The sequence below is a fragment of the Gallus gallus genome, chromosome 11 (assembly GCF_016699485.2).
Source record: "Gallus gallus isolate bGalGal1 chromosome 11, bGalGal1.mat.broiler.GRCg7b, whole genome shotgun sequence".
Taxonomy (NCBI): domain Eukaryota; kingdom Metazoa; phylum Chordata; class Aves; order Galliformes; family Phasianidae; genus Gallus; species Gallus gallus.
The window spans coordinates 11,555,212-11,564,903 of NC_052542.1; the positions used below are offsets into that span (position 1 = coordinate 11,555,212).

The window sequence follows — 9,692 nt, forward strand, 5'->3', positions numbered from 1 at the left end:
GTTTCATTTACAGGCTACTGAAGTCAACCATTTTCTTTAAAGCTGTAAGAGAAACCTTATGATGGCAACAAAACCTTAATCACTTTTCAGTTAAGCCTGACTGGGGGAAAAGATGTAGAACTTATGTATGCAGTGTCCAGCTCATGAGCATCTGGCTTATTTTTTTAACTCTGACATTTTAAAAATAATTCCAGTTCGACTGCCAGCCAAGCAAAATCAAGTACTATGTAATGACTATGAAACTAGTCTTTCTCATACTGTCTATTTGCATTTGTGTTGAGGAAATCACATGGTAGAAACACATATGCATATATACAAATTGATCTTATTGCAGTTATTTGTGCACTGGCAGAAGCTTCCCAGGGCAGTGGTCATGGCACCAAGGCTGCTGGAGTCCGGAAAGCGTTCTTACAGTGCTCTCAGATTGAGGGTTTGAGTTTTGGATGATCCTGTGTGAAGCCGGGAGTCAAGCTCAGTGATCCTTGTGGATCTCTTCCAACTTAGTATATTCTATGACTCTAGGATTGCACTCAGATAATCTCTTGAGGTCTTGAATTCTTCCCGAGTTTACAGCAATTGCTGTAGTCAGTGTTATTATTGTTTCCCTGATTACTCTTGGCTTGTACCTCCATTGCTGTTTCTTTGAAGATTGCTATTTATTCTCAGCAAAATTCAGACTCTTGAGACGAGCCTAAACTACATTTGAGAACTGGCAATTGAAGTCAGGATTATGGGTAAAGTCATCAGGATCTGAAGGAAGTGGATAGAAATGAGACCACTGACTTGGGCAATCCTGGGAGGCAAAGACTGATGAGTGCTGGGATTCCACCCAAAAAATCCACGTGGTGTTGGAGCAGGGAGGGGGATGAGGACTTATGTCAGGGAAATGGTAGCTGGAAAAACAATATGTTCCTTTCTCTATTTTTGTCCAAAAATACCACCTCCTAAGAAGAGAGCTGCCTTTGCTTTATGGCCTCGGGAAGTATGCATAAATGAGATATAGGTAAAGCCTACTCAGCTGTTCAAACTTTAGGACAAATTCATCAAAAGAGCAAAACGTTGGTTGAGGAGTTGCTTGCTGATATAATCTAAACAGCCGCTCCATCACTATTTATGTCTGAAAGTATTTTATTTTAGAATAGGTGTAAAAGTTTCCTTATAAGCACAGTTCCACAGCATGACTAGTTACGTTTGGTCTCTTATGTTTGCAGTAAAATCGTAAGCGGCCATCACTTTGTAATTCGGTAACACAGAGGATAGGGTGTTTGTTCAGTCTCTTTCCTGTTGTGTGTTCTCTGAAGGCTCAGTTGAGTTGTTAGCAGAGTGGCACTGAATGCATGGACGTGCATTAACAAAAACTGTTTTTTTCTGTAAAGGATCTAAAGCAGTCTGGAATCTGCATTCCCAGTCTCTGCTCACCACTGAGTAGCAGTACTGTCTTCAACACACTGAATTGAATTTTTCATCAGCTCTCAGTTCAGGAGTGTTTGAAAGCATCGATGTGCTGACGTGGCAGCTGTCACACGTGCAAGACATGCTATCTGTACTGGCATGCAGATAGAACATGGCTCATTATGCTCTAGTGGAGGCTCCCATATTTTTGCTCAGGATTACTACAAAACCTATGTGCACTGCGTAAAAAATGACATATTCCCATCTATATGACCTAGTGCTTTCAGGACGTGCCACTCTTTACTATGCCTTTCCTGGAGAGTTTCTCTGGGGAGATTTTCCATTTGGGAATCCTGGGCAAATGGCCTAAATCCTGATATTCTAGTAGGACAAAAACTCCAGCCAGATAAAAGTGGTCTTAGATGTGTGTTAGACTACTGCTGAAGCTAGCAGTAGGCAGCAGTTTATTTTTATATGCATTAGCTACATCACTGAGTGTAACTAATGAAAAAAAAAAAAAGATAGGGAATTGTCTGATTATTAGACAGATTTAACAGCAGTGCATATGATGAAACAATAAGAGATAAGATTGCCCGCCAGATGCTACACACGCAACTCATACTGCTATTACTTGTCTGTGTTACTGTTAGCTGATGGAGATGAGAGATCATAGAGTAGGTATCAGTGAAGTGTTGCAGTACAAATCTGCCCCATTAATTGCAGCTCTTATCTAGACACCTTAGCATTCGGAACACACACTTGGTAACCGCTGAAGCAACTGAGAAGCAAATCTGAGAAGCAAATCTGTGTCTACAGATCATGTAGAATAGCTAATGATCAGCCTAATTAACCCCCAAAACTTTGTGCATGACTAATATTCTGGCAGGCTTTTGAAACTAGGTAGGGACCTATTAAAAGCAATTTGGATGATATAAATATTTTAAGCAGTTTACTCCTCAGAAGATGTTCACGAAGATGTTAAGGTGAGTTGCTTTGAATGCTTGCAAGAATGCTTTAGTGTACTTGATACACGTTTGATATGTGAGCTAGAATTACTGTTAGCTCTTCTCCCAGCTGTTGTAAACAGTGCTGCTTCGCTGTTTACAGTGATTCAGGTATCTCTGATACCTTATCCAAACTGCACTCAGTGTCAAGACAGATATTTTTCAGGGGGCTGAAGTGATGTTCTGTAGCTTCAGAGTGGTTAAATTGATAGTGATTTCTTGGCAAAGAAGAGCACTTGTGCATTCTGATCATCATAATGTGGAACAATTGAATTATAAAACGTACCTGAAGTACTGTCACAGTTTATACTGTATATTACTAATTAGAATTGTGATGACTTTTTATTGTAAAAGATCATGAACAGAAAGTATGACTGATTAATGAATAGTTTAATGAGGACATAAAATGGTATAAAATTAATCTATTCTCACTATACTGTTAATATTGTGATCATTTCAATAACTTTTAGACTATTCTTAATTGGCTCATCTATGCTGTAATGGTCCAGTGCTCTTGATGGTTCAGTCACAGCATTACTGTAACTGTATATATATATATATATATATGCATGCACACATTAAAAAAAAAATATATATCATTCCTTTGCCCTATGCTTTAGTATCTGTACAGTTGGTATAAGATCTTCATAACATGCTGATTTTATGTTGAGTTCTTTTTTAGTTTTGCTATGGGAGGGAATAGCATCGTCTCACTCCTGGAAGATTCTCTTGAATAACTGTGCTGCTCATCTTTTTGGTTGGTGAAGAAAGGGAATAATAAACTACTACTGGTGCTTCAGCCTGAGCCAGTGTGACAGCGTTTGGGGTGAAAGCCCCACGTGCAGCATTTACTTTGTAATTCCCCTCTTGGTAAGGAGCAGGCCTGCTGAACTTCTTCCTGCCTCTTGTGTGACCCAGGTTCATACAGCACGCACAATAATTGACTGCTTTACAGTGTGTGTTTAAGAGTTGTTACATACTGCTGCAAGTGGAAAAGACTGTAGTGCTTTAGCTGCAATTTTGAAACTGAAGGAGACTATACCTTACACACGGTCAGCTTAAAAATTATTTCTTTTTAAGGGGCAGTGTTAAGGACACACAGTTTGTCTCTGGACTGCTTTATTTGGTTTTGAGATGTTTTTTTCTTTCCCCTTTATCAGACAGTCATCGTTATTGCCTGCAGACGCTGCCTTATTTTTTCTTCTTACCTGCTTAGTTTAGTGAGAGGCTGTCAGTCAAACTGCTCTTTGATTTTCAGCAACAAAATCATGCATAACGTGTCCTTGGTATATTCAACTAGATTAACTAATTAAAACATCTGTCATTAGTATCTTCTTAAACAGTTACGTTGATGTCAGATTGCTCACAAGTGGTTTGGACTCCATGCTTCCCATCTCTATAGTAACATTTAAGACTGTAGAATATGCTAGTCTGTTTATTCCTAAGGCATTCTGATACCTGGTTATCGGTCACGTTTTTGCCTATCTGAAAACTTCACTGAGAAGATAGGCTGCAAAAGACAATTAGCTCAATTTCAGTCAGAGATGTTTAACTTGTCTGTATAATGAAAGCAGAATTGTGCCCACTGACTGAAGATAACCCCATGTTTTATTTGCTTCTAGAGAAATTTTAATGTAAAAAAAAAATTCTGTTCCTCTAACTGCATTGACATATTCTTACATGCTTGACCACATAGGAGATATTTCATTAATTTAAGTATATCTGGGAAAATGTCAGATACAATCTTCTGGAATACATCCAAATGCAGCTCAGGAGAGTTCTCTGCAAGCCTTCCCTTGACTTGAGCCACGTGATGTCAGTGTTCCCTAGCAGTGTTGTTGGCAGACATGGCTTATTAAATTAGCCATGTAACAACATTAATATCCTTTGATTGCATTGTGTTGGCTCAAATAATATAGTGTATGAAACATCAGTAACTGGGCAGGAAGGTAGATTTTGAGTTTATTGCAACATGGTATTTGATAGCGTTCCTCCTATGAAAAAGAAAATTGATTGTTATACAATATGTGGCTGTGCTTGATGTTGACTCTCTTTAGTCCATTGAAAACCTTCCCACGTGAACCCAAAAAGCTGCTTGGGTGCTGATGGAACGTTAAGTTTACAAGCCCAGTTCTGTGGTGAAGATAAATGGGAATGTCTTTAAAATACTCTTAGGTTTGTGTTTCTGAAAGACTGCTACTGTTGCAGTTATTATAGCCAGCACATATTCGTTGTTTATTCATATTTAATTTACAAATTTTGCTGAAAATAATTGTAGTAATCTCTCACAAGAATGACATTCTTCATCCTTCATGAGTGTGCTGGGATTTCCTACTGTCTCTTAGTAGGCTGTTCTGAAAACTTGTTTGGAGTCAGCAACAGGAAGTGCTTGAAGCTTCAGGGTGATAATCCCTAATCTTAAAGGGTGTGTGGCAGGGCTTGTTTTTTTTTAATCAGAAATTATTTAACAGAAGTTGTAACAAGGACAGAAACTGAAAATAGGTGGTCATTGTAAAACTCTAAGGGAAAAAAACAACTCTTTCGCAGGATGATTCAATAAACAGTGCATTAATCCTCCGTGGAAATAGACTTTTTGTTCCCTAGCAAATGTAAGAACAATTTTAAGAAGTGCAAGCAAAATGAAATATTTCTTCCTATATTTCCATGTACCTTAAACTGGCTTTATTCTTTTTTTTCCTTCCTGCTTAATATCCTTATTCTATCTTTATTAACCTCTGTCTTTTCAATGTTTAAGTTAGCTGGAAAGGCTAACATTTTGAGTCCATTTTTTTTAAAACCCTTTTAAGTCTTTACTGAAATGTGGGTAGGCTTTGCAGCCTAACAAGGGCTGGTTTCAAAGAGTTCCAGGCAGTCCTTAGAAGTTCTTCTGCGACTTGGCTTTGAAATAGCAGAATTAAATGCCAGTAAATAATAATATATAATAATAATAATAATGTGATTAACAAGAGTAAAACTTGCACACATGAAGGGATGAATGGATAATGTTGACCGGGTATACCACACAGTAACAGGTTAGTTCTAGGAAAACTAAGCTACAAATTAAATCTATGGAACTGTGTTAGCTCAGTTTACAGTAATAGGTAAAGAGAACATCAGATATTAGGAAGTAGTAAGAAAGGAATGTTGAACAATACAGGGGAGCCTCATGATACAGCTGTGTAAGTCTGTGATGCGTCTTGAATACTGCATATGTTTCTGCCACATCAAAAAAAAAAAAAAAGCATAGAATTGGAGAAGGATCAGGAAAAGGCAACAAGGATGCTCAAAAGCATGAGATGGCTTACAGACTGTGAACAATTAAGTAAGCTTGTGAGAAGAGATGACTGGGAGCTAGGGAGGCAAATCTGAATGTGACCCATGGGTTGCATGGTATGGAGATTGGTTGTTCAGTGTTTTTTATGAACAGGAAATAGGAAAAAAAGTGATGAAATTAGAAAAGAATTAGAGCAACTTGTTCATGCCACGTGTAGTTAAGATCCACAGAGCTTTTTACCACAGAATGTTTGGGATGCTAAAAACTTAACTAGGTCTAAGACAGGCTTATGGTGGACAAATCCATTGCGGCTTAAGAAATACAGAGAAAACACCTCTTTTTTTTTGAGCCTATGTGATTCTCTAGGTATTTGCTCTTGATAATTCTACAGACAGAGGCAGGTGAACCTTTAAATTGAGCTTGTATGTAGGTTCTTGCCTTCTGTATGCTTTACAGTTCAACTCTTTGGCTAATAACTTAAGAATTTGGGCTATTTAGACTCTTTTAACTGGAATTTATGTGTTGAAAACATTTACATTCTTGTTTTTTCCCCTTATGCAGTTATCACTTCTATAGTTGTTTCTGTAGATCTAATCAGCATACTCACACTGCTTCTCTTTGTATATTATTCTAGCAAAAAGACAGTTTTCACTCCTACCAGTGCTGATGAAGGAGTGTGATGCCGTCAGAAAGGTGCTTCTGACCACCCAGGATATGCTTCAAAACTGAATTTAGGACACGTACACTTCATAGCATCACTACTAGAAGAATAAAAATAAATCAATGAAAATATGACCTGTATTTCCCCTTTTACTATGATATCTCGTGTTTGTTTCAACTCCAGTACTCAAACAGAGCTAGGACCCAATCAGCTGATTCAACTGTGCATCTCAGAATTAGCCATGTGTTGGTTAAATACCTGAGGCTGGAAGGAAATGTTATCAAAAATTATAAAGAAATGTATTTTTGAAACATAAAGGAGTATTCGAGGCTTTAGGCAGTGCAACACAAAGTATTTCTGAATGAAACATACGTCTCTTTATCCACATTCAATAGAATAACAAGCTGATACTTGTAGTAATGGTGAGATATTCAGTGTTGGGAGCGTTTCCCTTCCTGGCTGTTAGTCTCTCGTATGTGTTAGAGCAGGTACTGCTGGAGACAGACTCATGGAAATGCTTCCTTGGGATGCAGGTCCATGCTCAGCACTGGAATTCTGCCATGTCCAATTTATCCCTTTCAGTTTCTCACTAAAAGTGTTTTAACTACGGGAAATTGGAGTAACTATCTCTCATTTTGGCAAAAGTTCATGAAAATTCTTCTCTGTGGAAATTTTTATTGCAACCAGCATGTTTCTATGGAAAAATTTGATGAATTAATGCTTTCCTACCATTTCCATGAGTAGTCCTGTGTAGTAGGATGTACTTAGTAGTTCACAACTGACTTTTCTCCCTTTTTTTTGAGAAATTATGTACAATCTGCACACTTACCAAGTCATTTTGTTTTCTCCTTGCTCTTTGTCTAAGATCTTGTTAGCTTTCTGTGCTGAATCGTAGCCATGAAAATCAGAAATGACAATGGCAAGGGCTAACAGAACCCTAATGCAGCCATTTACAGGCCTCTTCTCTCAGACTATAGGGCAGTCTCTTGACCCCCTTCAGAAGTCCTTAGGATATATAGGTTTATATAGTTACAAGTATTATACGTTTTGAGGTTGTTTGATTGACTGATTTGTTTTAATAGTGCTTCTGAATATGAAACACTCAGTATTTTCTTTTATATGTAAGATCAAAAGTAGATTATCATCAAATGACTGCAATTATTGTCATATTTCTGGCTGATTCTGGAGCAGGCTGGGTATTTTCTTTCATTGTGTCTGATCTTACTCTAATGCTGAAAGAATCTGGTATTAAAACACAATTTAAAAAAAAATAAACCACAAGCATTGTAGCCTTTCTCTCCAAATGTTGTTTTAGAACACACAAAAGAGTATTTAGAGAAAAAGGAAACCAAACATTAATATCGCTGACAAACTTTGCTGTTCCTTTTGGAAGCCTTCAAGGCCTGGACTTTGTAGGTTATTTAGAAACCAACACAAACATCTCTGAAATATTTTGTTCTGGGAAAAGAAAACTGCAAAACAGACAGATATTTTTGAGTGTCTGTAGAAGAGAATGTCTGTACTGAGCATCTCTTTTTTGAAGGCTCAGTTTTATGTTATCCCACCCATCAGCAACTATTGCTTTATATAGGGTTAGATTTTTTTTAAAGTTTATATTTTACCTTTCTGCCCTAAGAAAAATGCATAAGCATTTGTTGTAGCTTTCTTAGCTAAATCTAGATCTTGAGGCACAATGTCATATACCATATGGGTCATTGTCTCACACGGACTCAGCATTGTGCCAGAGAAAACATTTCTTTGTTATTTGGAATTGTCAAACTGTTGAATACAGTTTCTTTCTAAACACGGAGCTATGTTTTGGTTTGTTTGTTTTGTGAACGTGAAAAATACTTTCTCATTCTGATCCTTGTGAAAACGCAGTGAATTCTTTACTTTTTGGGGAGTAAAACAGTAAGTGACTTTACCTCTCTCATTTGATTATTTGTTTTTTTCCAGCTTACATAGAACCTGGATACTCTACTCTTGGGCTTTCTCTCTCAGGAATAACATTACTTGCAGCAGAAACTGAGATACTTTGAATGTTGTATCCTGTCTCCTTTAACAACGGTGTAGGAACACAGATTTACTCTGGATTTTAAGGTCAGAATGTTTTCAGCATCTTAAAAACATGCAGCCTCCCATAGCTCATAAAACTCTTACTTCTGAAGTTAGTATTCCTGGACTGGAGCAGAGGTCTCTGCACTGTGTGTCTCAGCCATTGGAGCCAGCCTTAGCCTACTGATTCATTTCAACCTTTTGGTACTTTTATGTCATCTCAGTTTGAAAGGAAGCATTTCATCTGCATAATTCCATTTTAATTTGGAGGTGTGTTGTCATGGGTTCTTTGTAGCTTGGCTGGATAAGTAGGGATCTGAATAGGATTCTTTCTTTGTTCAACTTAGTGAGAGTGGATGTCTTTGTGTGACCTCTTACAGAAGATGGATGTGTTGGAGATGTGGATTCATATAGGATTTTGAGTCTTCATAAGAAGTCAAATCTTGTTACCATAATGCCACTAATCTTTTTGTTTTATTCACACAATATAGAACTTTTGCAACATTCTATTTAAAGTGATGCCAAATTTACTGTTTCCTCTTTCCTCATTTGCTTGCTATCTTGGAAAATTCATTATGTTAAGATAACTTTTCTGCAATTTCTCCTTATACAATCACTTTGTTGTTCCTTTCACTTCAGTTTTTTTTTTCTTTTTTTGTTTTGTTTTGTTTTTGTTTTTTTATTTGCTTATGCTTGTTCTCTCAGAGATGTTCAGAACTATGGTGTTGTATGATATTTTGGAATATCACAAAGTTTGTCCCAGGTGAGTCCCATGAATGCTCACACAGGAACAGACAGAACATCATGTTCAAGTTTGCCAGGACCTATTGAACCAATACAAGGCTGAATGTGGCAGTTTCCTGGATCGTGTCATTAATGGAGATGAGATGTGCTGTCACCACTACAAGCTGGAGTCAAAACAGTAGTCCATGGAGTGGTGACATGAATTCTTCATTGAAGGAAAAGTTCAAGAGGCAGCTTTTAGGGTAAAGTGATGTGCCATGTCTATTGGGATAGGAAAGGGGTGATCCTCCTGGATCTCCTGGAACCTGGACAAACCATCAACTCTGACAGCTATCAGCTTTCTGTAGTCAAACATAGACCACGATTACCAAAGTAATTCAAAATTAATTCCCTAAAATTTCCAAGCAGCCAATTAGTAAGTCTAAAAAAACCATGTGAACTTTGCAGTGAAATGAACATTTACATAGCAACTGTGCTGTTAAAAAACTTTTGCTGAAATAAGTTTTTATAAATGATTTACTGAACAATATGAATAATACAAGCTATCTTGATATTAAAATCT

At 37.3% G+C, this 9,692-nt stretch overlaps 1 long non-coding RNA gene across 2 annotated transcripts in view; it reads left to right on the forward strand.

Annotated features, from left to right (window-relative positions):
* The window catches only part of LOC124417142, a 152,289-nt gene extending 143,863 nt beyond the window's left edge, over positions 1-8,426 (forward strand). For both annotated transcript variants that reach the window (XR_006931233.1, XR_006931232.1), the window contains one exon: positions 8,288-8,426. This is a non-coding gene — a long non-coding RNA (uncharacterized LOC124417142). The remainder of the gene's footprint in view (positions 1-8,287) is intronic.
* Positions 8,427-9,692: the final 1,266 nt, after the last annotated feature.